Source organism: Erpetoichthys calabaricus, chromosome 7, assembly GCF_900747795.2.
Source record: "Erpetoichthys calabaricus chromosome 7, fErpCal1.3, whole genome shotgun sequence".
Taxonomy (NCBI): domain Eukaryota; kingdom Metazoa; phylum Chordata; class Cladistia; order Polypteriformes; family Polypteridae; genus Erpetoichthys; species Erpetoichthys calabaricus.
The window spans coordinates 142,615,321-142,639,777 of NC_041400.2; the positions used below are offsets into that span (position 1 = coordinate 142,615,321).

Genomic DNA, 24,457 nt, shown 5'->3' on the forward strand with positions numbered 1-24,457 from the left:
AAGTTGTTGGCCAGTTTCTGCATTCCATAGTGGACTTCTCATTGGATCTGAAAACACCAACAAGTATAAGAAGCCCAAAGTATGCATGTAAATTGGTTCAGTCCATTTCCTTCCACCTCTCACCAAAAACATATCTCCACTTCAAATTAGTGCATTACAGAATGATTTTCTGGATGATTTTCTCAAATTGGCATGCAAGACACAGTGGCTCCTTCCGCGGACAAGAATACCACTCAATTTCACCATTTTTTGACATCCATATTTCTCTGCTTGTCTGATAGTCAGTTCTGTCCTCCCCTTCAAACTCACTGACAGACTCCGAATTGACAGAAACATGATCCTTGTACACTGCCTGGCCAAAAAAAAAGTCGGCACCTGGATTTAACTAAGCAAATGGGTACGAGTCTCCTATTGGATAATTACTGCATGGGCGATTATCTTTCAGCTGGCAACAAGTTATTTAACCCCAACTGGTGCAATGAGTTGCTTCTCATTTCTTAAACAACCATGTCGAAAGACACATCTCGTGGTCGTGGAAAAGATGTTAGTCTGTTTGAGAAGGGTCAAATCATTGGCATGCATCAAGCAGAGAAAACATCTAAGGAGATTGCAGAAACTACTAAAATTGGGTTAAGAACTGTCCAACGCATTATTAAAAACTGGAAGTATAGTGGGGACCCATCGTCTTCAAGGAAGAAATGTGGCCGGAAAAAAATCCTGAATGATCGTGATCGGCGATCACTTCGTTTGGTGAAATCAAATCGAAGAAAAACAATAGTAGAACTCAGGTCTATGTTTAATGGTGAAAATAAGAGCATTTCCACATGCACAATGCGAAGGGAACTCAAGGGATTGGGACTGAACAGCTGTGTAGCCGTAAGAAAACCACTAATCAGTGAGGCAAACCGGAAAAAAAGGCTTCAGTTTGCTAGGGAGCATAAAGATTGGACTCTGGAGCAATGGAAGAAGGTCATGTGGTCTGATGAGTCCAGATTTACCCTGTCCCAGAGTGATGGGCGCATCAGGGTATGAAGAGAGGCAGATGAAGTGATGCACCCATCAAGCCTAGTGCACCATCATCAATGCAAGATCTTGGTGAAAAATTAATGCAACACTGGATGGAACTAAATCTTGTGACATTGCAGAAGCTTATCGAAACAATGCCACAGCGAATGCGTGCCGTAGTCAAAGCTAAAGGCGGTCCAACGAATTATTAGAGTATGTGACCTTTTTTTTTGGTGGAGACTTTTTTTTTGGCCAGGCAGTGTATTATGAAAATTCTTCATCTCCCAAAGTGAGCACTCCCTGCGTGTTGTCGTCTGCTGTCTCTTCTAAAATGATGTCTAAGGCCATTTGAGCAGAGGTTTTCTTTGCCATACTGGATTGTTTTTAGAAAGAAGCCACATATACAGACACAATACCACCAGTGAAATGTAAACGTGTGTGGGGGGGGTGCAAAATATATACTCTTCAAAAAAATTGTCCTTTAACATGCTCTTTAAAGAAAACGAGCCAAGGACATACAATCTCAGGTTGGATTTTTTTTTTTTATTAAAAATGAGTCCCACAAACCTGATAGCCTCACAAGGGTTGAATTAAAACAAAGGAGTGTTTCAGTCCTTGCCTATAGAGAGCAATAAATAGCATGCCCTATAGCTTATTTATAGTATATTAGTTTGACAGACACTGGGGCCTTATGCTTTTCCCCAACCTCCAGATGGCAGAGGAAATTTGCTATAATGCCACGTATGCTCTTGGTGTGCTCAGTTATGGAGGCCACCATAGGATTTCTCAGATGCAAGTGGCGATGTCTATAAGTGGTCCAGATCTAATTATGCAATTTTCATTACGTTATAACTTATTAGGTTTATTACATAAAATCACAACACCTGCCCTGCAGATAGAGATTTCACTTAAAATTCTTTCTGTTACCGATAGATGGCAGCACCTGCCCTGCATTCCAAAATAGCGGGGAGACGGTTGTCAGTCGAACAGTTGCATAATTAGATCTGTACCACCCTGTGTCAGGTGGACGGCTGCTCTACCAGCCAATTAATGACTGCAGGAGTATTGTGATTGCATATGTATGAAGCTGATTAGCATAGTCCATATATGGTTGTTTCAGGGTGGCAACTGGGGAGGGTTTGAGGTGCGTTCACATGTGCACATTTATAAGGCGATTGTAATTAATAAAGGGTAACTTGTGTACAAATGTGGCTTCTTCAGATTTTTAAATTAGATTTTTTTTTTTTTTTGGAGTGCCGTACACATTTTACTGTTTTTGGCATGAACATATTTTTAATGCAATAAATCTTAGAAAGTTTTATGAATTAAACCTCCAGGAGTTTGTGACATTTGAAATATAAATCTGTTTGATCATCCATTGATTTTTTTAACCAGCTAATGATGCAAATATAAACCTTATATTGATTGTCTGACAAACCAGATTTTAAAAGCATGTTACAGAAGCTGCTTAAGCTTTTTCAAATGAAATTCACCTGAGCTATCTTTTAATTCACTAATTAATATAATGTAGTATAATAATGGTTTACAATTATTATTCTTAGTATTGATTTTAAGCAATACTTACCGGTTACTGGGGAGAAAATGTGGGCGAAGACATTTACAATCCGCACACAAGATTAATCAGGTAGTCCATGCTGATGTCATTCTTTATAAACCCTTAAATCACCCCAAGATTACAAAATTATCCCTTTGTTGTTAAAATGGGAGAATCTCCATGTCTATCACACATGGAAATTCAAGCCCTGTGTTGTATTTTGATATTAATGAATATCAATATTAGTTTACTTAAATGATAGTTCAGTATCTACTTGACAGAAAAAGTTATTTTAAATCTGCTTTTATTATTAGCATTTGTTTTATTTTTTGTATTACAGAAAAAGTCATTGTATTGTACAATTGAAAAGCCAGTCCTCTTGATTGATATGCCCAATGAATGTAAAGAAATTGATATTTAACAATGTACTTGCTAAACATTTCCATTTGCTAACAATCACCAGCATTCATCATCCCATGGACTGGCAATATTGCAAAATTTTACAGAGGATGCATATAGTCATTCATTTATTTAGTTTTTTGTTAAAATTATGTGTTGTATATTTTTCTACATTTCCCTCACTGCCACACTGGCTGCTGCACAGCCTACTCCAAGTATACATAAGGTTTTCATTCTAACTGAAGTTGTCTTTGTGTCAAATTTGGAACATTTATCCAGTAAAAAATTGCAGATGATTTACTTTCAAACACACATTTATCTCTGTATGCCCCAGCAATTGCTTTATAGATCATTTTTACTGCTAGAGTACAAAAGTAAGCATCCTCCACTGTTTCAGCTTATGTTTTCTTCTCAGAGTGACGTGCAGTGCAGGTCGTTATTCAGTCTGATTTTTAAAATGCCCTGTCTGTCACCTTTTGAAAGAGGTTTGGCGTTCTAAAGCACATACAGTATAGACTTAATTCCGCATTTTTTTTTTGGTGACAGTTTGTGTATTATGTGGTCATTACTGGCCCTTTATAATATTTGAGAAAAGCCTTTAAGCAAGTTTTTTGACTTTCATGGCTGAATATGTTGTAGTTTAAAAGATAAGTCAAGAAATTGCAGAATTAAGAAAGGGAATGTCAGGCTGACATCGTTCAGTTAATAAAGACATTTGGCTCAGCTCATGAGAGCAAAAATAAGATCTGTTGGCTCCTAAACAGCTTTTTATTAAGGACCATTAACATTTTATATGTCAGCTTTTTCCAATATTATGACTTATGATTATTACCATTTTTTGCTTATGTTATTAAAATGCATTTGGTTGTATAACAACAATCTATATTAAATGATACATATTATATGCAGGTCTATGCAGATAAATACATTTCTGTTTAATTAATGCACACATCTCTCAGGATATATATTTGAGTATTGATTGATAATTCATTCATTAATACCCTAAAATTGATATAATCAGCATATGAGAGTGCGTAATATTAAAAGTGTTGTTGTGAGTTAAGTTTATTCTTCATATTTAAGTCAACATGGACTATATAATTATCTTTATAGGCATCAACAATTACACATGTGTGCTCACAGCACCTGCAATGTACACTTGAGAGGGTGACAAATATTAGATGTGTCTGTGCTTTGGATTCATTAAAAAATACTGTCATTTAACTGGTTTAAATGTTTTAATTTAACAGGTTCATGTGAAAACCTATGCTTAAAAATTTTCTTTTCATTCAGATCTTTTCTAAGAAAAGCTAGTATTTAAACACATCAGCAATATCCATGCAATATGTATCAGTAATAGTCATCTTTTCTGCCTGTATATCAATATTGTTATCCGTCTAAAAAAATTCATATTGGTCGGTTGCATAATTGTATTATAAAATTTCACTGGTATTGGTATCGAATGCAAAAATTCTGGTATTGTGACATTCCTATTCACTAGTACCTCTGTGATAATACATGCACTTCAGAATAGGTAATCCACCTGATGCTAAGCAGGTTTGGGCACGGCCAGTACTTGAATGGGAGATCATCCAAGAAAAGCTTGGGTTACTGATGAAAAAGGTGCTGGCAAGGCTAATGGAGGGCACTTAACCCGTGGTCTGTGTTTAGATGCCAGTGCAGTAATGGTGACGTTCTCCTGCAAAAGTTGGTACTTCCAGTTGACTAGTAAAACCAAGGTCTAGAATCTCTGTGGTCATAATAGATCCCTGGGCATCTCTTGTAAAGTTAGCTGTTTCCCAGTGTCCTAGCTAAATTGTCCATTAAGGCTTGGTCATTCTGACCCCCATAATCACCTCTAGTCCCTTACTGGCTAACTAGATATTAGGTGGTAAAGGGGTGTGAGAGATAATGTGTGGTGAATGTACTAGTGCAAAATAGCTGCCTTGGTATCCTCTTGTTGGATTCTGCACATTGGTGCTGGTTAAAGTGGCTCCCTCTTCTCTATGTAAAGCAATCTTAAGTGTCTTAAAACGTCCTATACAAATGCAATGTCATTGTCTTTTGTTTACAGGTGACATGCTCTTTTCTACCAGTCATTTCAGTTTTAGCAAAGTCTCCCCAGCTTTATTGTATATTTCTGTATTATAGTTGGTTGCTCTGGCCCAAGAGTCCATGTGTGTGTCCAACAGCAAATGTATTATGCCGAATTTACTTTATAAATGTATCTACCTGCTTTAATTCATGCACTATCTTTTCAGTAAAAATACCACTCTGACACTACTAAAGACTAATGTCAACACTTGTAGTTTGAAATTTTGAATTACAGCTTGACTTTTTTCATAGTCTCTGTGATTTTTCCCTGAATGCTACCTGGACCCTGCCTGAGTTTGCTGGTTTACATGGATTTTTTTTTTTTTATAATTGATTTGCTTGTATGCTTTACTTTCTTTACTTTTATTAGGTAGTGTTGAATTGCTTAAATTGTCGTCTGCCAGGGTCAGGTGTACATGCTGTTTAGCAAATATAAGTACCTTGAGCCACTCTCAAAACATCAAAACAAATTGATTTTAAAGCTGGGGAAGGAGGAGTGCTACAGGGCCTCTTGGTGCCAACAAAAAATAAATTTTAGAAGCAATTAATGTGGATAAAAAGTAAAGCACCCTTCTGCATCCAGAAATATTAATGTTGGCACTCATTTCACTTGCTGCACAATAATTAAATCATTCTTAATGAATGCAGGTTCTTTAGACTTGTGTAAGATTTTGCCTTTCATTTTGATTTCCTATCAGAACTATCCAGGTAAATTAATTTATTACTTGGAAGGGCTTTGGATGGGAAGATTGGTACAATGTATGATATTGCTGCTCTGTCAAAGCCTGGTATGTACTTACTTACTATGTCTATCAGAGATGTGAGTGAGAGCTGATTTTGAGTATATTTTTGTACATTTTTCCTTGTTGTTGTGAATGTCAATTTGAAAACAGTTTCAAGTAGTCACTGTACTTCAGTGGCATGGATTTAAAGTCTGTATTGAAAGTTGAATATGTGGATGTCTTTGTAGTGTGCAATGTGATGCAGCACTTATTTTTTTTAACAGTTGTAAATATTGGTTGAGCATCCTTTATTTAGCACTTTTTTAAACTGTTGTTTAGTGTTAAATAAAATTTATTGGACCATACTTTTCATGCAGTAAATGACCAGAGAGAAGTCATGACCCATTTGCTTGTACAGCATTTTAGCTGTAAACCCCCAAGAGTTGACGTTCTGCCAGTGACTGACTGAATGAGGTCAGATTTTGAAAGCCCAGCATTACATTTAGACAAAGGGTTTGATCGGCTGCACAGGGTCTGCAACATTTTTACGCATGGAAAATTGTGACAAAAAGAGCAAGCCAATTTTAAAATGAGAGGCCTGATAGAGGAGGCAGAAATGTACAGTCAAGTATGTTCTTTTAATGGGAACACACATTTTATACTTGCTGAGAAGTTTTTTGTAGGAACGAGACTTTTTTGATTTTGATTGGAGATATGTAGAATACAGTATATTTTGGCAGGTAAAGAAGTGAACATTGACAGTGTTTTTGTTGGTTTCTTTATGTTCTACAAAAGGCTGATTAAGATTCATCCTTTCTATTCCTGGTAGCAGGCAGCATAGTTTAGTTGGCATTTAGTTGGCAACTTAAACATCAGGGCTGCCTGTACTCTTTGTAGTAAAAAAAAAAAAAAGAAAAAAAAAAAAAAAAAGATGTAAACAGTAGTCTGTAATGTTAATTTACTTTACCTGGGAAGCATTTTCAAGTGGTGTTTAACTATATAAAAGCAAAATATAAGATAAGTTGTGTTGGCTTATTTGCAGTATACATCCAGATCCTCAAATGGGGCACAGAAGTGGCATGTGGACTGTAGGATTTTAAAAGATACACAGCTGTGGAATTTTTAAACTAAGCAGCTGCTAAAATACTGTTAACATTTTCTTTTGGAAAATAAGTTACAAAAGTGGAAAATAGAATATAAATAAACCTGCATTATTTTAAAGCTATATAGAGAAGAATTGTTAAAAATGTATCCAGAAATTTAGGTTATTTTATAATAGAGCTGTCAGTTTTTATATGATCTTATGCTTTTACTTCTGCATCTAACTCCCATGGAATTAATTTTTTTTTTTTTTTAAGTAGAAGTCAAAAGAAATATTTCCCTGCTTTACCCCCACTTTTTTGTAACCCCCCCCCCAAAAAAAATTCCATTAAAAAGAAAGGAGGAGTGCACTTACTGTAGATTATTCTCTTTTTTAAATTTGACAATTCACACTCTTAAGTAAGATCAGCTTAAAAGTCTCATAGGAAAATATCTGATTAAAGCCAGTTTCCTTTAATACACTTTACAAGAGAGCACATGCTGTAGGGAATGTGATGTGTGGACTATAGAGTGAGCTAGAGCAAAGTAAAGCCTCATGATGTGGTGATTTACGTTATGGTTTTTACATTTTGGTGGGCTCATGTTTTCTAGGATGTATATATATATATATATATATATATATATATATATATATATATATATATATGTGTATATATATATATATATATATATATATATATATATATATATATGTATATACTGTATATACAGTATATATTTTTTTGGGACGTGTTCAACCCAGTCTTGACCAATAAGGCAGGTGGTAGTGTATAATGTTTACTTTTTGCCAACAGTATCTCTTATAATAGTCTGTTTAGCTTGTTTACATTGATTTTCTAGAAGTCTAAGATTTTGTAGCAACATTTCTGTATGCAGAGATGGTTGTGTTTACAAACCATAACAACACATCGAAATACCAGCTGCTAAAACATATACAGAGTGACTTTCATCATAGCAACATATCAAACAATGCATAAATTGTGATAAACTATGTAATACTGATTGCAGAAACTAAACACTGCATGAATTGCCACAAAAAATGGTTATGTTTCTAGACCATAGTAACACCCTAAACATTACACCAGCTGTCATAAAATGAAAGTGATTACAGATAAAAGTAATGATAGAAAATTTACAAACAATGATCAGTATCTCTTTTTACATCAGTGTCAGGTCCCAGAACCTTTCTGTAGGTGGAAGGGGTAGTTTAAGACATTCCAAAACCTTATGGTTACACCATCCTTGGAGAAGACAGTGCTGGTGAATTGTTTGGAAGACGGGATATATTTAATACTATGCAACGCGTGAGGTTGAGGACATTGCTGCTACTTAAGCAATATGCTTACTATACTTGCGTGCAAACTTTAAATAAATATGGAGGATTCCACAAAGTGGCAGTGCGAGAAATCATCATGGTGAGAAAACAGTGTTCAGTTTGACTGTGTTGCGAGTCCAGGGAAGAAAGATGTTAAAAATAAATATTTTTCTGCATTTTGATGCTGTTGTGAATGTGCATCGAAAGACGGCAACAGCGACACAAAAGATGGTGTGTGAGACCTTTAAATGTATTGCTTCATTATGATGGGGAGTATGTGACATTTGCATTACCTATGCAAGAAATAGATGAAGAAAAGCAACATGAAACCATTTGGATGTCAGCATTTAAGTTTGATAATTTGCTTCACCTCACTGAACCATTTATCAAACATCGAAGCACACACATTGATCCCGTTGGAGCTGTAAGCCTGCTGTCACATGTTGATAGAAAAGAAAAATACCGACGTTACATACCAAAACTTCAACACACTAATGCCACCCATATTTTTTGTTGCTACTGCAACTCAGGCACGTGTGGCGTTAATTTCTGATGACGCTGGGAACACGTGGCAGCAATGATGCAAGCGCATAAGCATTCTGATCGTGAAGTTTAAACCAGCACTAAGGCAATTAAAAAGCCTCACAATGAGAAGTCCACATGGGTAGGTGAGATCTACCTGGAAATGCTAAAGCACTGAATGTTGTGGATTGTTTTTGTCTAATATGTCTCTTCCATATTGCTTTTAGACTGATGAACTACAATGATATCCCCTATTTTATATATAATGTATGTATGTGTGTGTGTAAAAATGTATATGTAAACAAGCCCATTTACAAAAAAATCCTATATATCTTTACAAAAGAAAAAGAAAATATAGAAACAGTATAACCAAATGTGTAATTAGAAAATAAATATCTATGAAAGAACACAATAAAACCTGATGGCGTCACAATCACTCCTAACCCATTAACAGCTGTGTTTGGTGCACTCCCAGACGGCCTTATAATGGAGAAGGACAAACTAACTGATTTCGTTTACTATACTAGTAGCATGTAGACTTATCTTGCTCAGCTGGAAGAATCCCACCCCAACACTCTTGGGTCAGTGGGTAACTACTTGAAGATGGAAAAATCAATTTCTCACTTAAAGGTTCTGTTCAAAACTTTTTTTTTTAAATATGGCAGGATCTAATCAATAACATTTTTAGAATAAGCTTCCATTTTGGAGAAAAGGATATCCTTGTTTTCTTGCTCCTTTTATAGAGTAGTTTCGGTTGCTGGCTCCTCTCTCTTTCTCTTGGGTGAGGGTCAGGTTTTGCTTTGATATGTTAAATTTGTCTTGACTGTATGGAGTGTTATCTGTTTCTCATTACAATCATTAAAATTTATTTTCATCATGTTCTTTTTTTAAACAAATACAATAGAAGTCAAATACCCCCAGACTGTGCATACATCAAATTAATTGTAACTGGTAGCTTAGAAAGTGGACCATATACACTTAAAGGTTATGCACTGATCAAAGAAACCTAGTATTCCAAGTAAAAAAGGAAGCACATGGAAGTGAACAACTATAAAGGAATCAAGAAGCGTAGACTAATTTTGCTGGATTGGTTTTCAAGTATTCAAGTGGAAAATCTAGGGGGTTACCTACTTAATATTGGCTTCTCAAAATCCACACCCTTTGGGTTGGAGAGAAGAGAGAAAAATGTCTTTAGAACCAAAATCAGATATGATTTTCAGTGTAACAGAAAAGTGTTTCCATCCCAATCCCCATATCCAGTCACCTTTATAAACATTAAGATTACAATTACATTGCATATGGGGAAATTCCTAAGTTTGAAAAATATGCTAGACAGATCATACATGCGTCAAATCAGATGTCTTAACTAGTAGATCCCTAATATTATGATAATGGGAAAAATATTAGGGTGCCCTCATTCTTAGTAGTAAGTGGAAAAAATATGAGAAGTCTGAGAATACTTTGTCTAATTGCAGTGAAGTGTATAGAGTATGTGAGATGTTGCATAAGCTAAGCAGATCTTTGTCTGTTGCTGGATAATAGCAAGTCTTCACCATGTGTATGTGTGTAAGCCTATTTTATAAACTCGTTTGACTAGATTTGGTTTAGAAATCTGATATAGTCCAGAATCTCAAAGAAAATTCTGACCCAGTTGAACAGTTGATGCTACAACAGTTGTTTAATTCTTAGCTAAAGTCCTATAAACAGGTCTGTGGCATAGTAGTTTTTATTATCCAGATGTTATTAATCAAAGCAAAGGCATAGTAACTTGATGCCTACAATCTAGTTTTTCTATTTATGGGTTTTGCGATAGTGCATGTAAATTTAGTACCTAGGTACCACACTAACACATTGCAATGCAATATGTTTTTTTTCCTCTGCTGCAGAATGTAAATTGTAAATTAGGATCACAGCCATTCAAAAATGAATGAAACAAATTAATATCTTCATAACAAATAATAAGTGTTATTTATATAGATCCTTTCCCATGTTCAAGGTGCTTAGACCACTAAATTATTACTACTGTATCCAACCCTGCACCTGCTATACCCATGCTGAGATTAAGCGCCATCATAATCTAAAAAATAAAAATTAAAAATAATTCCATCTTGGACCAAGGTTAGTTATTTTGCAGTAAAGTGACAAAAGTATTGGATAAATGAAGACCATCCATTATGTTTAGAGTATCTGGTGTTTTTCCTAGTTGGGTACATGTTGTGATAAATTTTAAATAGAGATTCAGTGTCAAATGTCTCCAATATACAGTGGTTAAACATGAGCATTCAGCCCTTGGAAGTTTCACATTTTATTGTTTAGTGTCAAAATAAATGAAGTCAAATTAATCAGCAGGAAAGATTGTATAATTGCAAAGTGGTCTAAATTAATTACAAATATAAAATACAAAATAATTACTTGCATAAATATTCAGATTAGTCATTACTGGTGCAGCAAATTGGTTTTAGAACTCCCATAAAATGTTACTGTAGTTGTATTGTGTCTGTAGTCAAGGGGTTTTAATTGATTGTAGTATGACTGTATCTGGAAGATCCATCATGTGATGAGTCAGTGCCTTAAGACTAACCTACATAATAAAGATAAAAGAACAACTTCATGATAAGATGATTGTAAAGCACAAGTCCAGGGTTAGAAGTAGTATGACATAGCTGTAAGTCATCATAGAGAAGGTCTCCCACAAAACCTGATTGTGCAAGAAGATTAGTGAAGGAGGCCACCAAGTGGCAGGGATTGGAGAGGCAGTGCATAGAACAACTGTTGCCCAGGTGCTTCACCTGCAGCTTTGTTGGGAGAGTGTCAAAACGAGAACCACTTAAAAACACATCTTGTACATAACATCTCAGCTAGAGTTTGCCAAAAGACTTGTGGGGGACTCTAAAATCAACAAGAAGAAGGTAATACTGTATGGTCTGACAAGGCCAAAATGGAGATTTTTGGCCATCGGACAAAAGCACCTCTTTTGGCATAGCCAAACACTGCCCATTTTTAAAAACACTACTTGAAAGCAAGGTAGTGGTAGCATAATGCTGTGTGAATGCTTCTAAGCAGCAGATCCTGGATGGTGTGTGAGGGTATAGGCCAGGGGTCGGCAACCCGCGGCTCTGGAGCCACATGCGGCTCTTCAGCCTCCTTGTAGTGGCTCCCTTTGGCCTTGACAAAAAAATAAAAACCATGAAAATGAATAATGGCAATTTCTTAATTTAACTTGTGTGTGTGTGTGTGTATATATATATATATATATATATATATATATATATATATATATATATATATATATATATATATATATGTTTATTTACTACTACTACTACTGTTATACATTTTAACATCTAATTTAGAGAGTTTAATTCTGCGTGGACAGAAGCATTTGCCTTCACCGCCAACGACGCTGGCTTACCGGTGTGCTTAATATGTGGCGATAAATTATCGAACAACAAAAAATGTAACGTTGAAAGACATTTTCAAAACAAGCTCTCAGCATTCACTGAAAAATACCCAAGTGAAGATAAGCGAAAGAGAGCAATTTCGGAACTGCAACGGAAAGCTGAACAGAGCAAACATACTTTCAAAAAGTGGATCACTTCTACACAGTCAACTACAGCCGCTAGTTTTGTGGCAGCTCAAGAGATCGTAAGGAGGGGTAAGCCGTTCACAGACGGAGAATACATGAAAGAATCGTTCATAAAAATATCAGAGCATCTATTCTCCGACTTTAAAAACAAACGGGAAATTGTTCAGAAAATGCAAGCTGCATTTATAGAAAGATTCAGTGAGTTCAGAAAGGAAAAAAACACTCTCTCCTTCCCTGTCACACCCCTGGACATCGACCCATCCCTGCTGAACACATCCGCATTCACAGGAGTAAGCCCGATCTAGAAATTGAACTGGACGACATAGCAGATAAATATTAATGGGTGTCCAAGTTCAAATGCCTGACAGCGGATCTTGAAGAAGTCACCCGTCAGAAGGCTACTCTCGCTAAAGAGCACAAATGGAGTGATATTTAAAACCTCCCCAAACCCGACAAATTTGTTTTCGATACATGGAGTGCCATTCCCGAAACGTATATGAACATGAAAAAATATGCATTTGGAGTCCTGTCCATCTTTGGCTCAACATACTTAAGTGAGCAAGTTTTCTCAAGCATTAACTTCATAAAGTCCAAATATCGCTCCCGCCTCACACATGAGAGCCTGCAGTCCTGTGTGAAGGTCAAAGTCACATCGTACAGCCCCGACATAGAGATGATCAGCACCGAACTTCAGAAACAGAAGTCACTTTAAACAGGTGACAACAATAGCATTTAATAAGCTATTATTTTTCAGAAAAACAAAACACATTCATTTCGGACCCAGAGCTGATGTAGGATTTTTTGTATGTTCAGGTGCTTCAGTTGATTCAGCACACTGAAATGGAATTTAATGTTTACTTTTTTAAAGCTGCTAAGCTACAGCTAAATGTTTTATTTATATTAAAGTGGGCTAGTTTTTATTTTAATTTTACACAGGTATAGGAAGGACCCAAATAGGCCTGCATAGTTCAGTTTAATTTATTTCAAAGTAGCCCTACACATGCACACTGCACTTCTGTTTGTTGTATTCCGTGGTTGTAACATGTAAAATCTTAAAAAAGATTAAAACTTTTAAAAGTTTATCAGCTGTGTTATGTTTTGCGGCTCCAGACTATTTTTCTTTGGAGAAAGAGGGGGCAAAATGGCTCTTTTCATAGTGAAGGTTGCAGACCCCTGGTATAGGCTAAAGCATACACAGGAAAATACAGGTAAATTGTGGTGGAAAACCTGTTGCAGTTTGTAGAAAACCTGCAGTTGGGGTACATTTGTTTTCTAATAGGTCAAGGATCCTAAGCATTAAGCCAAAGCTACATGGGAAAAATCTGTATAAACAACTGTGTTAATGTTCTGTCATAGCCAAGTCAGAGTCCAGATTTCAATCCAATTGAGAATTTCTGGCTGGAATTGAAAAAGGCTGTTCACTCAAAATGCTCATACTTCCTGATGGAGCTTGAGTGAATTTGCAAAGAAGAGTGGGGAAATTTGCAGTGTTCAAATGTTCAAAGCTAATAGAGGCCAGTGCACACAAACTTAAGGCTGTTATGGTGGCCAAAGCTGCATCTTCTTAATACTGAATTGAAGGGGACGAACACTTATGCAGTCAATTCATTTGTGCTTTATATTTGTAATTAATTTAGACAAGATTGCAGAGGTCTGGTTTCTTTGACATTGATATTAGTCTCTTTCTATTGAGAAATGTTAAACAAAAAAAGACCGATTAAATCTTTTGTGATTTATTGTTGTATAATAATAGAAAATGAAAACTTCGAAGTCCATAAGTACTTTTCATAGTCAATGTATATGTGTTGCGAAGTGAAAATGTAGCAACCTGGTATTAAAGTCAAGTCAATTAAGTCTCTGATATAGGATTGTCCCAAAGTAACTAAACGACATACCATATATTAAAGTCAAGTACAGTATAGGTGATTATGTAAGTTATTATTTGTTTTTGCAAGTAGGCAAAAAAGGAAAACTGGCGATGTGTTATGCAGAAAAGGAAATAATATACAGACGGTCACTTCTACCACAAGTTTAGGCACATGTGCTATAGGATCTGAACCTTACCTTACAGGCCAAATAATTGTCGCCCTGGTTTTTCAATTTTTTTTTTTTCTTCCCTATGCTCTTAATCTTTTATATGTATTTTTGGCCCTCCTAGTTGATGTGTGATTGACTAATAGCATTGCTATTATATACTGTATGGATAGATACATTGCTATACAATTCATGTATACGTGAGATGGTGTGCTTGGTGTAGCTAAGGTGGTGCACTAAATACCTTACTACTGATTTTATTTTTGGGCCCTAAACAAGTTAACTAACTTACTGCTGCACCAGATGCATGCAACTGTGTTTGTAACAAAATGTACTTTCATGTTAAGGGCATTGTTTTTTTCCATTTTCTCTCTATTGTGTCTCTATACTGTAGTTACTTTTAACTAAAACAAATACGATAAATGTCAACCAGAGTTTTTATTTGTGCATGTTTCTGTCATTTAGTCTATTACATATCCCCTACTTGTATTAATATAATTTTTAAACTAATCTTTAGAAATGCAATCTACCTTTTTTCAGTAATTTTTGGAAAATATTCTGAACAGCATTTTACTGTTCTGCTGGTCACTTTCTCAGTTCATTTTGTGTACTTTCATGTCTTTTGTCTGTCTTTGCTTTCTGTTTCTCATGCAAGTGATTTGTGGTTTTGTGTGGTTAGATATCTAGTTTCTTTTCCTGTTTTATTAATTAGTCTTCATGAACTTGAACCATTTAGTTTACTCCTCATATCTGGTCCTGAAAAATAAGAAATCACAAATAGTCTGTTTCATATATTTTGTATACAAAAGTGCATATATTTAAAACATTTCTTGAAATCACTTTGAATTCTGCTTAGGCGGAAAGCATGTTATTATAACTGATTAATTGAAGAGCCACATAAACAGTAAACATTTCTTTTACACACATCTAAATCTCATCACTAAACTTATTGTTATTTTGTAGTTTTCAACTCAAATGTATTATTCCTCTTTCCTTGTTAATGTTTGTCTTCTGCTTGTAAGTATTTTGTTTGTTACCTACAGCTCATAATACCTAAAAGCAGCTAATAGTCATTACATTTTTACAGTTCGTAAAGCACATTTTCTGAAATTATATTCAGCATTTTCAGAACCTAAAACACGTATGCAAAAAATTCAAAATTTACCAAAATGCATCTCTATCTGGCCTAAGTAAACAATCAAATCAAAAGTTTGTTGACTTTGCTCACAAGGAAAATTTACCTTCAGAAGACACAAATCTATCTAATGTCCACACACTACTGACTGTTAAGCAGACCCTAGTGCAGTCAACTGTAAACACTATTATTAAAATGATAGTGAACTGGCAAAAAATGCACAAGGTAAAAAAGGAAATGTGCCTGCTGGTATAATCGTAAAGGAACAACATAGTACAAAAATAAGTACATTCTGATTGTTAATTTTTATTTTTCCAAATGTAAGTGAGTTTTTCAGGGGGATAAAAGTCAAACATACAAGTTATATAGAAAGAATGCATCCATTAGACAAGGAAAAAATGTGTGCTGTGGCAGGCCAAAGCATTCATCAACATCACATGCAATATCTTCCCTAGCTAGACAGTGTAGGAAATACCACCTACTGTGGCAAATACAACTCTGGCCTGACTCAGCTGACAGTGTTGCCACAAGCCATCTCCGTAGTGTGAAAATTTTCTTGTTTAATATATCTTTCACCACCCTGGTAAGAAAAAACAAATCTTTGCTACAGTTGAGATTTTTTTTTTATTTCATGAAAGTAATCTAGTATACAGTCAAGCTAATAAAATTAGCTGAACTTATACAACAAATAACTTCAAAAACCTAACAAAACAAAACAAGACTTCATCCCCTACCTGAGAGAAAGAAAGGAGAACCAAGAGCATATAACAAAGTACAATAAATAAGAAAATAAAAGATAAAAACACCCTCTTCACCCTAAATGAATGCTTATTCTACATGTTGTTTAATGAAGTCTTGCACTGTTTTAAAAAAAAAAAAATTGGAAACTAAACTTTAGAATAAACTTGAAGGAAGATATTAGAGAATTGTAGATTGTCATTGAACTATTCACAGGCCTGAGTAGTGCAATCAAAACTGACATTACTTAAAATAACGTAAGAAGGATGCTGTAGATACTCCTACACCCAGTGCTCTTTTTCAGTTCATACAACCTGAAGATTAGATTTGGATTAAATTTCCGGTATTATATGGTTCTAGGCTGGATTCCATTATAGCCAATTGGAAAGTTGACATTTCCCCAGCACATTCCAGGAACCTCCAAAATTGAACAGTGGCCATTAATGTTCCCTCTTCTTCTCTTTATGAGGCTGAAGCTTCTATCTATCTCTCTCTCTCTCTCTTTGTACTGTACCATACCATTTTCTAAGTTACGTTTAATCCTGTACAGGGTAGTGGGGGGGTAAGGGCTGGAGCCTGTCCCAGCAAGCACAGTGCGAAAAACTGGAACAATCTCTTGGTGCCGGTCCATCGCAGGGGAACACACTTACGCACAAGTACACACCACAGGTCCACTAGGGACAATTTACTGTTGTCAGTACTGCTTGTCTTGCTATTACTGTATATAGAGCTCAACAAAAAGCTTAAAGCATTTTCAGTTCAGTTGGTTTGGGAGTGTGACCTTCCCTTTCTCACTGTTATTGTTTGAAGTATGACTTTAAGTATATTACTACAGCATCTAAGAATCCCAGTTACCAACATGCTTAATTTACTTTGTACACCATTATATATAACGTTTGCCAACCCATTGTGTTCCCTTTGTCCTTCTAAGGGACAGATTGGCTCCAGCAGACTGACACCATGCAGTGCTGTCACCCAGAACCATTGATAACATAACATGACTGGGATAAGCCAGGAAAATAAGGACATTAACAACAAGAAGTGCAATAGTGCTTCAGTGATTTTATTACAAAAACAAACTGCTCAAATGTGCAGTGCTCCAGTAAATAAATATTCCTTAAAACCAGTGTTCATGGAGGTTAAAATATCAATAAATATTCCAATGAAATAAAGTTAAAATCACTGGCAAGTTACAACAATCACTAGCTGTGGCGCTTCTTTCTAAAATCAATGTCTTCTTAGCTCACCATTAATTATAGGTCCTCAGCTTGAGGAGACATTTTCCAACAGGCATAGTCCACCTTTAAGGCTCCAGCCCCATGTCCCTCATCACCATACGTACCTCGGCATCCTCCGCTCCTTCCCTCGTCTTTTGCCATTGCACAATCTAAAGGTGAGAGCACTTGAGATTACACACCCAACTGCCTGCCTCCAGTCCACATTGCGGTGGCTATCATGATTCTGCCGTCATTTTCTTCATTACTGTTATTTTAATCCCAGTTAGTCTCCCTTCCTATCTCTCTCTGGCTTTTTCCCCTTATACCTCCTTGGGTGTAACATTACTTGCAAGTTGTGGAGTGCCAAAAATATGGAATAGCTAACACATTAAGCAATCAGTTCACAGTCCACACTGCACACCCCACCACCACTCACCCATGGAACCAGAGCACACTGTTTTTTGGAAACTTGTGCTGCTATGGTCCTCCATTTCATCATAGTCCCTATCTTCTTTTCTGCATGTTTTGGGAGTGTCCCACAGTCATGGTTTTCTGGTGTAATTTTTCAGTTTCTCTCATCATGTTTCCCTCCAACCCCTTCACCCAAATTTTCATTCTTTTGTACTTTTGTACTGTCTCTCTTTCTCTTTTGAAACAAGGGTTTTTCTTTCTAGGCACATGTTGTGCTAAATTGTTCTTAGCCTACGTCTGGAAATCTTATTTCCCTTCCCTTTCCTTTTAATATTTATGGCAAGTCTCCTATTTTAACCATAAATTGTTAATGAGTTCTCCAGCACATATAGTGCATTCCGAAAATATTCCAACCCATTCACTTGTTTCACATTTTCTAATGTTGCAGCTTTATGTTAAAATTATTTGAATTAATTTTTTCCTTTATCAAACAACACTTTAAACCCGGAATAATAAGAAAATAGGATTTTAAATTTTTTTGCAAATTTGCTGAAATACAATGTTGATTTGAGCATCCAGACCATTTGCTATGACATTTAAAGTCTGGCTCAGGTGCATCCTAGTCTATTAATTATTATTGAGATGTTTTACCGCCTTGTTTGCCACCTCTGGATCACAGAGTAGCATCTGTATATGAATGAAACCGAATGTTATGTTCATTTTATCTCCCAGTAGTAGTATGTAAATGGAAAAAGTCGGTCAACATAGTACTGAGCCTTGAGGCACGCCATATCTAATTTATGTATAGATTCAGTATGTGATGAAAATATTCTTTCGTTACAGTTTTAAGTCATTCTTATTCATCTAAACTAAACCCTGTCAGAACAGTACCTTAAAAACCAGCATAATTTTTAAGTCTGCATAACACAGTAGTTGAGTAGGTAACTCCTAAAATCTGCTATTAAAACTAACAACTGAGTAACTACTAACTTCTACAGTGGAATCATTGAAATGTTAATGACAGTATAAGTTAACCAGTATGAAAACTAGACTTAAGGTTGTAAATAATGTAAAGCTGATGCTACAGTATGAGACTACATATTTTTGAAGTACAGTTCCCTCCTCCATCGCGGGGGTTGCGTTCCAGAGCCACCCGCGAAATAAGAAAATCCGCGAAGTAGAAACCATATGTTTATATGGTTATTTTTATATTGTCATGCTTGGGTCACAGATTTGCGCAGAAACACGGGAGGTTGTATAGAGACAGGAACGTTATTCAAACACTGCAAACAAACATTTGTCTCTTTTTCAAAAGTTTAAACTGTGCTCCATGACAAGACAGAGATGACAGTTCAGTGTCACAATTAAAAGAATGCAAACATATCTTCCTCTTGAAAGGAGTGAAGCAAACAAATCAATAGTGCTGTTTTTCTTTAAAGTATGCGAAGCACCTCGGCACAAAGCTGTTGAAGGCGGCAGCTCACACCCCCTCCGTCAGGAGCAGGGGGGGGGATGGGGGGGAGAGGAGAGAGAGAGAGAGAGAGATCAATACGTGCCCTTTCAGCTTTTAAGTATGCGAAGCACTTTGCAGCATGTCGCTTCACGAAGCAGCTGCACACGGCAGTAGCAACGTGAAGATAATCTTTCAGCATTTTTAGACGAGCGTCTGTATCGTCTAGGTGTGCGAACAGCCCCCCTGCTCACACCCCCTACGTCAGGATCAGAGAGAGTCAGCGCAAGAGAGAGAGAGAAAAGTAAGTTGGGTAGCTTCTCAGCCATCTGCCAATAGCGTCCCTTGTATGAAATCAACTGGGCAAACCAACTGAGGAAGCATGTACCAGAAATTAAAAGACCCATTGTCCGCAGAAACCCGCGAAGCAGCGAAAAATCTGCGATATATATTTAAATATGCTTACATATAAAATCTGCGATGGAGTGAAGCCGCGAAAGGCGAAGCGCGATATAGCGAGGGATTACTGTACTTAAGAAAAAAAGACAAGTTTGAAATTAGTCTGTTATTCTTCAGCTGGGACTAGATCTTATTTTTTTCAGTGATTGATCTGACGGAGATGGATGGATGGATCTGACGGTAGTTACTTTTAGTGCATTGGGATTTGTGCTGGTCGAGAGGCCTGTTTCCCATGTATCAGTGCAAACACTTTGCATTTTCTTATTCCATCAAGAATAAAGAAATCCATCCATCCAACCATTATCCAACCTGCTGAATCCGAACACAGGGTCACGGCGGTCTGCTGGAGCCAATCCCAGCCAACACAGGGCACAAGGCAGGAACCAATCCCGGGCAGGGTGCCAAACCACCGCAGAGAATAAAGAAATGCCTTGTAAATAGCAGTAAATTTTTTGTGTTTATTATTTCACAGCTTGTCTCGTGTTTTCAGAAGGTTGCTGAGCATATGGCTAGTTGCATGCCTAATTATCCTTGCAGTTCTGCCAATCACAAGGATCAGTGTTATTATACTGGTGACAATACTCATAATACTGCAAGGTTTTTTTTTTTTTTTTTTTTTGTTTTTTTTTGAACGCATGCAGGATGGAAATCTGGCAGTATTTCTCAACTTTTGTGGCTTTTCACTTCACTGACAACCTACATGCTGCAATTAAAGAGCACTGAGTGTTGAAACGAGTGTAGTTAGAGAGAGGGAAAATATCGTACCATACTGTGAAGTGCTTCAGTGGATATTTTCAGTGCATCACAGTAGCTGAAACAGCATTTTTTTCCCCTTGTGTGTGTATGATCCACCAATGGTCACAATGGTAACGTTCTTTCAGTAGACATGCGCGAAAATTGTGTACATGGCTACTATATCAAATCATTATGGAGTGCTTGGGGGAAATAATGTTCAGCTAATCCAGCCTCACTGTGAATTTCCTAGAAAATATTATGTGAACAGGTCTCCAGTAAACACAGAATATTTAATGCGAATAACATTTTGGCAAACTTTGCCAATCAACAATAATCAGTAGCTGCAAAGGGATTATATTGTGAATTGATTCCCACTTGTTAGGTGGTCCTTCTGTAGAAAGAAAACTTAATTCAGTCTCCTTTTTACAATATTATATCTGACCTCTGAAAGCTTAAGATGTGGAAGCATTTTTAGACACATTTTTTCTCTTACCCTGTTTTTACTAATTTGAAATATGTGGTTCGTTTTAAGTCTATTGTTTTCTCGTTTGAGCCACAACCCTTTTGTCTCCAATTTAAAATGCAAGAACAGGCTATTCTTCACATTAATGGTATATGTTAATTTGCCATGTTAAAATGTTATAAAGTATAGCTTTACATCAGTATGGAAAGGTACAAAAGTCCAAAGCAAAATAAGTAACAGTGCAAAAAAATTTACAATGCTCTGCTAAAGTATTTAGATTTTTTTACACTGTTGAAATTTTGCTAGATAGATTATCTTACATATATTACAATCTGGGCACTATGCTAGTACAGTCTTCCCTCACCTATCGCGGGGGTTACGCGATAGGTGAAAATCCGCGAAGTAGCGACCTATATATATTTTATTATTTATACATATTTTAAGGCTTTATAAACCCTTCCCACACTCTTATAAACCTTTCTCACTCTCTTGTTAACCTTTCCCACACTCTTATAAACACTTCCTACGCTCTTAAACACTTTCTACATTCTTAAACACCACAGACCAACACTGCACGCAGCGATCAGACGTCGATGTGTCTGCACTCGCTTTGTGAAGGGGGGCAGCTGAACTCACGCTGAGCAGAAATGGACTTTGTGCTGCTTCTGCCAAAATGCCTGCTTGTCGCTCTGCGCGTTCGGAAGGAGGAGGAGGAGGAGTGGGGGTGTGTGAGGGCTGAATGCACGTTCGCTCAAACCCCCCTCCCCGGAGGCGCAGTACGCTCCTGCCACTTTGCATTGTCAAGGGGGTGGGGAGCTGAATGAACGCTAAGGAGAAGTGGACTTTGTGCTGCTTGTCGCTCTGCGTGTCAATAATTTAAAAGCCTGTACAGCACCTATTTTCCTGTCTCACTGTCTTGTCTTGCGTGAAGTTAAAATGTTTTATAATAGTGAGATGTTACTCATATCCTTAGCCCGACATCCACATATCATATGTGTTAACAAAGTGTGTTTTTTAAGTTTACATGTGTTTAAAGCATGTGGGATGGGTATTTTAAGGATTAAACTATAAAAATGTTTATTTATATGGTGTTTCTGTATCGTGGATTTTCTCCTGTTGCTGATGGGTCTGGAACATAACTTCCGCGATAGGCGGGCAATCACTTGTATTTAAAAACCCGCGAAGTCGTGAATCCGCGAAAAGTGAACCGCGAAGTAGCGAGGGATTACTGTACAATGTTTGTGCCTCTACTTCACAACACAGACTGGGTTTTGTGTCCCGGGTTAAAAGTGTGGTTTGCTTAAGTACTCAAATCAAGTGAAGGAAATTGTCGTAATGACAATATAGTTACCTTGCCAGTACCAAGAACTAGAATACAACAAAAGCCTCATGTATAAATGGATTTAACTGTGTAATGTGAAAATGGAGGTATAATGTTGTATGAATATAGGGTCCTCTGTAATTAACTGTTAACTTCTTGCCTTATTATTAGGATATCTGTTCAAGATTCTTATGTTAGTGGCTTGGGTGCTTTGTAATTGAAGAAAGGTGAGCCCTATTAATTGCAATTTGTGGATTCCCAGCAGAAGGAAATCTGTACAAGGACTAAGAGCATATTATCTACTCATCTTTGAAAACAACAGCTCTGGTTGAGCATAAGAGAATTAACAAACCAGGCGTGACAATCCAAATGAGTTTTTAAAGAACGCCACAGGCTAGATGAACAAGTATTTGCAAGAAAGTAAAGTAGATGATTGAGTTGGTCATAGGGAGTGGTGCAGCCCATTGGATAGTATAAATTGAAAACCTCATTACTTGGGTGTTTACCTAGATGCTGTCTTAATCTTCAGTAATGAGTGTAATACCCATCTTGCATGCTTACAGGTGGTTCTAAATAGTTTCAAGAGAAGTCAGAGAGCTAAAAAATGCAACACTTAATGTCTTGGATGCTTAACAGATAACTGATTAGTTAAGTTATATATGAAGAAAGCTGGACAGATCTTGACATATCCCCTAAAACTGAGGTTTGTTTTTTTTGTTGGTTTTGGCTTTGTTGGTTTATTTCAAAGTTTGCCGCCTGCACGACACCTGTTACTGTTTGGATGAGCAGGTGGAAAAATTGCACAACTATCTAGAATGATTTCTGTCAAAGAGATTTCATAGATTTAAAAACTGTCTGGCACAGTCCTGGTTCACAATATACTAATGCAATTGTATTGTCTTGTGTGTACGTATGTCTGTTCATGATAGTTTCATCATTCTACATTTAAATAAAGCATTGGGAGCTGGAGTTGGGGTGTGACGTAAAGGGTTGACATTTGCCTGGTTCTCCCAGACAGACTGGGTAATGCAGAGCACAGAGAGCCAAATGTGTGTGTTAAGGCAACGTCTGCGAAAGCACCCGATACTTCTGATAAAACAGCCTTTGCAATAGCAACTGCAGTGTCTGACAACTTTTTCCCAAACCCCTAGTGTCAAGTTGACACAAAGTTGCAAAGTGATAGAAATTTTCTGTCCTGGTGCTCACAATAACTAAAACCTTAATAGACATATATTTTAGTTTGCTCATTTTTACAGTGCTTATGTGGAGACCTTTCATCCTACTTAGTCTGGTTGACTAAATGGAACAAAACAATCTCTAATAAGTAGAGCCCACTGCACTATAGCATGAACATAACTTTTACAGCTTCTCTCTCCCTTCCCCATTATGTATTTGAAATAATGTCTGAGATAGCAAGCATACAAAAAGGAGTCTGGTCTCAAGTTTGAAGAAAGAACACAGTCCTAATAATTGATTATCATCATCAAACACAAAAGAAATAGTGATATTTTATAGCAGAAATAATTTCAAGACAGTATGCCAGTTTAATACACTGGACACACATAAATTTCCTTAGAAAGTAGTATGCATTTTGTCCTTATTTATTTAATGAAGAAGCAATTGTACAGCAAAGAAAACTACAGTACATCTTTCAACTGAAGTTATAAGTAATACATGATTGTTTTTCCCTTTACCAACCAAAAAGTACAACCTCTTTGTTAAATTGCATGTTTTGATTTTTAAATGAATGAATTTGGATGGATAACCTATCATTACTAAAGAATCCTCACTTAATCAAAATAAAGACGGGCAAAACCACATTTACCTAAAATAAAAGCTTATTTTCAGAGATGAGTGCTGTATTCTGTAAAGTGTTTGTTGGTTTTATATTGTGGCTTTCATAACAAAACCTACTAAAAATTCAGTATAATATAAAGCTGATTCTGTGGTTACTTTGCATGTTTTTCTTTAATGATGATATAATGTCCGTTTTAACAGACAAAATGAGAAAAATGAATATGTAAATGTGCGGAGGAACTTGTGTAGGGTTGGTTTGAGTTGGCCTTGGCTTTGGAAGAAATACTTTACCAGATGAGAGAGGCTTTAGGTTAAATAAATTTACCAGCAGGAGGCAGATATTTAAATCAGGAGTTGTTTCTTTAGAGAAAAAATGTAAATAACAAGTGACCTGATAT

General features: G+C 36.5%; 1 protein-coding gene across 4 annotated transcripts in view; it reads left to right on the forward strand.

Moving 5' to 3' along the window:
* erbin (erbb2 interacting protein) overlaps positions 1 to 24,457 on the forward strand; it is a 303,640-nt gene that overhangs the window by 100,103 nt on the left and 179,080 nt on the right. The window lies entirely within an intron of this gene.